General features: G+C 45.3%; 1 pseudogene; it reads left to right on the forward strand.

The window, feature by feature from the left end:
- The first annotated feature begins 1,134 nt into the window (after nucleotides 1–1,134).
- On the forward strand, nucleotides 1,135–7,398 carry LOC126948923 (uncharacterized; annotated as a pseudogene).
- Nucleotides 7,399–8,655: the final 1,257 nt, after the last annotated feature.

An 8,655-nucleotide genomic window follows, 5' to 3' on the forward strand; every position in this document is an offset into this window, starting at 1 on the left:
CCACGTGTCTGTAATCCCAGCTACTCGGGAGGCCAAGGCAGGAGAATCGCTTGAACCTGGGAGGCAGAAGTTGCTGTGAGCCGAAATCATGCCACTGCACTCCAGCCTGGAAGACAGAGTGAGACCCTGTCTCAAAAAACCAAAAACAAAACACAAAAAAGGAAAGAAAGAAAGAAAAAAAGAAAGGAGGAAAGAAAGAAGGAAAAAGAAAAGCAAGTGTGGGACGCGTGTCACTCCCTTTATAGAAGTGGGCTGCTAGGAGTATAAGGCAGCCAGAGCCCCCAAAGTGAGAGCCAATGGGGCCGGGGGACTCCCTGCGCGGTGGCAGGGGGTACAGAGGCACTTGCATGTGCGCGCTGCCTGCTCACTACCAACCCCTTCACAAACCCTGGGACCAGTTATCCAAGTAACAAAGTGTTACTCAGGGCTCCAGCACCAAAACCATGAGAAATGCAAGCAAAAACGAAAAGGTGTTTTTTTGTTTGTTTGTGTGTTTTAACTTTCTTACTGTAATTCAGAGTTGAGCATGATTTGGATTTAGATTACATACATCTATGGTAAGAGGCACCACCATATTTTCAGTGTTTAGAACCTCAAACAGTGGAATCACATAGTGGCTAATGGCACAGGCTCTGGGTCCAGGCTGCCTAGCTTTGAATCCTGGTTCCATCACTTTCTAGTTCTGTGACTTTGGGCAAGTCACTTGATCTCTTTTGGCCTCTTTCCCATCTCTAAAATAGGGGTAATGATGCTAACAGCACCTGCCTGTTAGGGTTGTGTGAGGCTGAAATGCCTATATACACGTAATGTCTACACAGTGCCTGGCACACAGGGGATGCTGTAGATTTTTAAGTGGTTGCTGTTATTATTATTGTTGTTGTTGTTGGAACTTCTATACATCTCAGTGTTGTAGGGAAAAGAAAAAAAGATTAGACTGTTACTGTTTCTGTGTAGAAAGGGAAGACATAAGAAATTCCACTTTGACCTGCACCTTAAAAAATTGCTTTGCTTAAATGCTGTTAATTTGTAACTTTGCCCCAGCCACTTTGCCCCAGCCTTGTGCTCACAGAAACATGTCTTGTATGGATTCAAGTGTTAAGGGATCTAGGGCTGTGCAGGACGTGCCTTGTTAAAATGTTTACAAGCAGTATGCTTGGTAAAGGCCATCGCTGTTCTCTAGTCTCAATAAACCAGGAGCACAATGCACCGCGAAAAGCCGCAGGGACCTCTGCCTTGGAAAGCCAGGTATTGTCTAAGGTTTCTCCCCATGTGATAGTCTGAAATACGGCCTCGTGGGAGGAGAAAGACCTGACCGTCCCCCAGCCCGACACCAGTGAAGGGTCTGTGCTGAGGTGAATTAGTAAAAGAGGAAAGCCTCTTACAGTTGAGATAGAGGAAGGCCACTGTCTCCTGCCTGCCCCGGGAATTGAATGTCTGGGTATAAAACCCGATTGTAGGCCGGGCGCGGTGGCTCAAGCCTGTAATCCCAGCACTTTGGGAGGCCGAGACGGGCGGATCACAAGGTCAGGAGATCGAGACCATCCTGGCTAACATGGTGAAACCCCGTCTCTACTAAAAATACAAAAAACTAGCCGGGCGAGGTGGCGGGCGCCTGTAGTCCCAGCTACTCAGGAGGCTGAGGCAGGAGAATGGCGTAAACCCGGGAGGCAGAGCTTGCAGTGAGCTGAGATCCGGCCACTGCACTCCAGCCTGGGCGACAGAGCGAGACTCCGTCTCAAAAAAAAAAAAAAAAAAAACCCGATTGTACATTTGCTCAATTATGAGATAGGAGAAAAACTGCCCTATGGCGGGAGGTGAGACATGTTGGCAGCAATGCTGCTCTGTTATTCTTTACTCCACTAAGATTTTTTGGTGGAGAGAAACATAAATCTGGCCTACGTGCACATCCAGGCATAGTACCTCCCCTTGAACTTAATTATAACATAGATTCTTTTGCTCACATGTTTTCTTGCTCACCCTCTCCCTATTATCACCCTGCTCTCCTACCACATTCCTCTTGCTAAGATAATAAAAATAATAATCAATAAAAACTGAGGGAACTCAGAGACTGGTGCCAGTGCCGGTTCTTGGTATGCTGAGTGCCAGTCTCATGGGCCCACTGTTGTTTCTCTATACTTTGTCTCTGTGCCTTATTTCTTTTCTCAGTTTCTCCTCCCACCTGACGAGATATACCCACAGGTGTGGAGGGGCTGGCCACCCCTTCAGTTGTGATCCTGGATCTCTGCCACCTGGCAACAAGGAACTGACTTGACCCCATAGCCCACCAGACAGAGGCCACTCCAGGTTTTATGACTGGCAGCAGTGAGATGCCCTTTCTGTGTCATGAGGCTATGAGCTGACATGCCCAGGATTCAGGTTAGAGGCCTGAGAGGAGTGGGCCCAAGGACCTGGGGAACCCTTTGCATCCCAGCAGCCCTCTTTACCTCTGCTTCTGCCTGCCTTCCTTTGGGGGATCACAAGAGCCAACTACTTCCCACATGCACTTCTTTTTTTTTTTTTTTGATACACAATCTCGCTCTGTTGCCCAGGCTGGAGGGCAGTGGCATGATCTCAGCTCACTGCAACTCTGCCTCCCAGGTTCAAGCGATTCTCATGCCTCAGCCGCTGGAGTAGCTGGGATTACAGGTGTGCACCACCATGCCTGGCAAATATTTGTATTTTTAGTAGAAATGGGGTTTCACCATGTTGGCCAAGCTGATCTCGAAGTCCCAACCTCTGGTGATCCTCCTGTCTCAGCCTCCCAAAGTGCTGGGATTACAGGCATGAGCCACCATACCAGGCCGGCTTGTGATCTTCTGATAAGATAACAGACTAACTGCAGTGAAAGACTGGTGACAAGCTACCTCTTTGGCCTGAATGTTGCTGGGTTGCCATGTGTTGAGAACAGATACTCCTTATTTTACTTAGTATTTCCACTAAGAAAATGAAAAGAGTATACCCAGCACAGTGGCTCATGCCTGTAATCCCAGCACTTTGGGAGGCCAAGGTGGGTGGATCACATAAGGCCAGGAGTTCGAGACCCATGGCAGAAATCCCATCTGTATTAAAAATACAAAAATTAGCTGGGCATGGTGGTATGCACCTGTAATCCCAGCTACTCTAGAGGCTGAGGCAGGAGAATTGCTTGAACCGTGGAGGTAGATGTTGCAGTGAGCCGAGATCACACCACTGTACCCCAGCCTAGGTGACAGGGCAAGACTCCATCTCAAAAACAAAAAAAGAAAATAAAAGTATAATCCCAGATTTTCCAGGTCAATTTAGACTTTATCTGAGACAGCTTCCTCATTTTACAGATGAGAAAATTCAGCCCCAAGATCATACAGCTAATTAAAAATTGAAACTTCTGGCTAATTTGTGCTACAGAAGAGCTATTGTGATGTCACAGTCTTAATGACAATTAATAGTCAACATCTGTTGAGTACTTACTCCATGAATCAATCATTTGATCCTGCCCCAACCCCATGGTGTTTGTACTATTCTATCCCCAACTGTTTTTTTTGGGGGGGTTTTTTGTTTGTTTGTTTGTTTTTGAGACGGAGTCTCACTCTGTTGCCCAGGCTGGAGTGCAGTGGTGCAATCTCGACTCACTGCAACCTCCACCTCCCAGGTTCATGTCATTCTCCTGCCTCAGCCTCCCAAGTAGCTGGGACTACAGGCGCCCGCCATCACGCCTGGCTAATTTTTTATATTTTTAGTAGAGACGGGATTTCACCGTGTTAGCCAGGATGGTCTCGATCTCCTGACCTGGTGATCCGCCCGCCTCAGCCTCCCAAAGTGCTGGGATTACAGGCGTGAGCCACTGCACCCAGCCTATCTCCGTTGTACTTTTAAGTGAAGGGGTGCTAAGAGGCGAAGTAACCAGCCTAAGGACACAAAGACTTTCAGGATCCCAGTTGCATTCCAAGAAATTTCTAAAGCCCAGATTTAACCATTAGATTATCAGCATAGATTCTTAACTGAGGAAGGGAAATTTTATCCCTAAATTGCTTTCAGGCCCGACTGGTCCCCACCCAATTTTACAGGAACACAAGTGTGACTGGAATCTTGTCCCTGCTATTTTATGCCACCACCCAGCCTCACCCTGTCACTGCTCACCTCTCCATAAGAGAAGGATTTTTTAAATCTAACTTCATGTGTTTTTCTTAAATTCATCTGAACGATGATTAGAAAAAAAAAACAAACTACGCCACCGTCCTGGCCAACATGGTGAAATCCAGTCTCTACTAAAAATACAAAAATCAGCCGGGCATCATGGCGCTTGCCTGTAAGCAGGAGGCTGAGGCAGGAGAATTGCTTGAATCCGGGAGGTGGAGGTTGCAGTGAGCCGAGATCACATCACTGTGTTCCTGCCTGGGTGACATAGAGAGACTCTTTCTCAAAAACGAACAAACAGAAAAACCACTACAGTTGCCGGGCGCAGTGGCTCACCCTTGTAATCCCAGCACTTTGGGAGGCCGAGGCGGGCAGATCACCTGAGATCGGGAGTTCGAGACCAGCCTGACCACCATGGAGAAACCCTGTCTCTACTACAATACAAAATTAGCCCAGTGTGGTGGTGCATGCCTGTAATCCAAGCTACTCGGGAGGCTGATGCAGGAGAATCGCTTGAACCCGGGAGGCGGAAGTTGCGGTGAGCCAAGATCGCGGCATTGCACTCCAGCCTGGGCAACAAGAGTGAAACTCCGTCTCAAAAAACAAAACAAAACAACAACAAAAAAAACCCCACTACTATTCTTGAAGCAGAACCTCAGAACTTCTCAGAGTTAGCCCATGGAGGACGATGTTTGCAATGTCCCTCTCTTTCATCTGGTCAAAGTTGGATGCCCAGACTTTTCACTCTTCTGCAGCACTGGAAATGACAGACACTCATCAATTGTATATTGTGAATGGTTACTAATTGACGGCTTTTCCTGGGGTCTTCCTGTCCCAAGAAAAGAGTCCTGGCTGCACTTGGGCTATTATTGGTTGAAACAATGAAAGTGCTCACAATAACAATGAGGAAAAAGTTACTGAGCCCGGAAAGAATGTAATCTGCAAATAATCCCCAGGTCTCTTTGGAGCAAACCAAGGCAATCAAGATTTTAAAATCACTTTCCTTCTTCTGTCCTCAAAGGTAACAAAACATAATGAATCACCATGACTTAGTTGCAAGACTGGCATTGAAATGGCCATGTCCATAGCCCTCACCGCAAGGAACAGCAGAGGAAGTGGACCCACTTATGATAAAGAGTCCTTCATTTCAAATCTTTCCTGTTCTCAGGCATAACCTACACTTAGAATTCTGAAACAGAACATGCTCATTAAAGAACAAGACAGCTATAGGCAGATTTCAATCTTATAATAATATTTTTTTTTGCCAGAAAGGAGCACCCCACCTCATGAATCATCCAACCACTATTCTTTGTTTGGCTTTTTCTCAGCTCGTTTCCTTGGTTCTATCAACCACCAATTTTTTTTTTCTGCTTGAGGAAAAACCTTGCTTTGAGTTAATCCCCTGTCTCTGATGCCAAAACCCGCCAGCAATACAACCCACAAGAGGTAGGGTGTGTCTCCATCATGAGTATTGCAAAGGAGTGGTGGTTAGCATGTCCCATGACATCTGGGGCTGTAACCTGGGGACAGAGGACCTGGACACCCTTGACCTTCGCCCTAGCATGAGTGGGCAGTCACACAGCTCCCTTGCTATGGGATAGTCTGCCAATTCACTTATTTCTAGTTGAAGCTGAGAAGGCAATTAAGGAAGGGATGTTAAGATAAAAGGGGAGAGGGCCGGTGCAGTGGCTCACGCCTGTAATCCCAGCACTTTGGAAGGCTGAGGCAGGTGGATCACCTGAGGCCAGGAGTTCGAGACCAGCCTGGCCAACATGGAGAAACCTCATCTCTACTAAAAATACAAAAAAAAAAAAAAAATAGCTGAGCATGATGGCATGTGCCTGTAGCCCCAGCTACTCAGGAGGCTGAGGCAGAAGACTCACTTAAACCCAGGAAACAGAGGTTGTAGTGAGCCAAGATCACACCACTGCACCCCAGCCTGGGCGGCTGAGCGAGACTCTGTCTCAAAATAATAATAATAATAATAATAATAATAAAGATTACAGGGGAGCTATCACCCTAGACAAACCAGCTAAATTTTTGTAACCTATTTCTATGTTCTAGTGGGCTGTTCAGACAGATCTTAATGGTTATTTGTTAAACATTATTATTTCTATCACTGTGTGCAATGCTAGTCTTTAGCATCCCTCATGAAACAGCATTGTGCCTGTTGATTATGGCTTGCTAATTCTTTTGTTAGGTGAGGGTTGCGGCTCTCAAGCTCAGAATCATTTCCAGGTTCTCCTCTTCATTCTTTTCTCTCCGTCCTCACCATCATCACCATTGCTTCATGTCAGTCCCTGCCCATTACTCTGTCCTCAGTGGTTTTACTACAATTTCTCAATGTTCTTGAACATGGGTCAGCCATTTTTATATTTTCCGAAACTCTGAAAACTCTGAGCAAGGAAAAAATCATTTGAAACACCTCTCAGAGATACAGGTGACCCTCACAAACATTCTGTCCACGGCACTGAATTCTAAGTAGGTGACAAAAGTTTGACTTTAAGGAGTATAGCAATTCTAGGCTGAATTTCAAAAAGATAAGTAAATCATCTTCTTGTAAATGGTCACTGTCATTGACAAATATACCAGGCTGAAAGGCAGTAGAGGGAAAAGGAAAGCATGTGAACTCCAGAATCAGACCTGCCTGCGTTCAAATCTCACTTCTTTTACTAGCTAAAGGTCCATGGCCAAATTACCTAAGGTCCCTCCATCGGCAAAATGGAAGTGAGCAAGGTAGCCCACCTCACAGGATTGTTGTGATGATTAACAATATTTTTATAATTAATTTAATAGTAAGAAATCAATTAAAACATCATATAAAAGTGTCTGGCACATAGTAAGCCCACAGAAAGTGTTGGCTATTTGTATTTCCAGAGGATTCTAAGATGCCAGGAGGATATGAATGGTTTGGCTAAAAAAAGTCAGTTTTGTTCATGAGCTTTTCCCAGAAGATGAGTTCATCCTTACCCCCTAACATGTTTATATTTGGTGCCAACAAATCCTGGACATCTAGAGTTTGTGTTAAAAATTCTATCCTTATTCACAACCAACTTTAATTTTCAAAGTTTAGCCTAACATTGTATCTAGTTTATAAAATTATATCTACACTCTAGGTTTCACTGGATGTGCTAAGACTCTTCCAGGTCAGTACTTCCAGGAATTTCCCTTTGTTCTCCTGTGCCCCAGGCTTGGGAATGGTCTCTATTGGTCAAAAAGTAAAATCATGATTTCCACTTTTACCCACAGACATATGCCAAGTTTAAGATTTTCGCTGGGTACTGAAACACACACACATACACGTACACACACACACACAGAGTCTTAAATTTGTATAATACTGGCCAATTCATAGAACCTTTTCAAATATACTCTCCTTCAATCCTTGGAATAACACTTTAAATAAGAAGAGGAGGGACCAGGTGCAGTGGCTTATGCCTGTAATCCCAGCACTTTTCAGAAGCTGAGGCAGGTGGATCGCTTGAGGTCAGGAGTTCAAGACTAGCCTGGCCAACATATGGTGAAACCCCATCTCTACTAAAAATACAAAAAATATCTGGGCGTGGTGGCAGGCATCTATAATCCCAGCTACTTAGGAGGCTGGGGCATGAGAATCACTTGAACTGGGAGGCAGAGGCTGCAATGAGTGGAGATCGCGCCACCACACTCCAGCCTGGGCGACAGAGCAAGATTCTGTCTCAAAATATAAATAAATAAAATAAGCAGAGCAGGTATTCTTACCTTATTTCCGTGTATATGGAACCCAACACTGAGATAAATTAAGTGACTTAATCATTCACCCACTGTTCACCAATGATGCTACGAATTTTCACACTCTGAGGCTGGGCCTGTAGTCACTCTTCTGCCTACCATGCCTCTCCTCTTCTTCAGAGGTCAGCTCAAATGTCACATTCTCTGTGAAATGCCTTCCCACTTCAGCCCGTGAACTACTCTTGCTGCATAGACCTCCCACAGTCTAGACTCCTACTATAACACAGCTAGTCAAGGGTATCCTGGACTTTAAGAGAGAAACACCCAGGTTTGAATGTCTAGTCCTCCCTTTACTAACAGATGACCTTAGGCAAGTTCCAACACCACCCAGGCGCTGTGCTTTCTTGAGTAAAATGAGGATATTTCTGACATTTATTGAGCATCAAAATGTGTCAGGCACTTTACAAATTACCTCATTTATTCCTCTCCAGAGCCCTAGCAAGAGGTATTATGCTCGGTTTTATAGATTTCTCAGGCATGGACAAGTTTTGACCTCAGGCTATCTGACTCTAACAGATGGGAACTTCTTTCTAGTAGATTATCCTCTGCCTAAACTGGAATGATTCTTTTGTGATCTCTGCCGCCCTGAGTTTAAATGCCCTGAGAGGCTTACATGAGGTAAGTATGTGAACAGCTTTGTGGCTCGTGTTTTGGGTCGATCTCCTTCTTTCTCTGCCCCATCACACAGTCTTGTTGATTGTCATCCACTAGAGTGGCCTAACAAAGCACAGACTCAGAGGAGTCCTTGATAGGCATCACAGGTGTGCACTG

Source organism: Macaca thibetana, chromosome 2 (genome assembly GCF_024542745.1).
Source record: "Macaca thibetana thibetana isolate TM-01 chromosome 2, ASM2454274v1, whole genome shotgun sequence".
In the NCBI taxonomy this organism is placed as follows: domain Eukaryota; kingdom Metazoa; phylum Chordata; class Mammalia; order Primates; family Cercopithecidae; genus Macaca; species Macaca thibetana.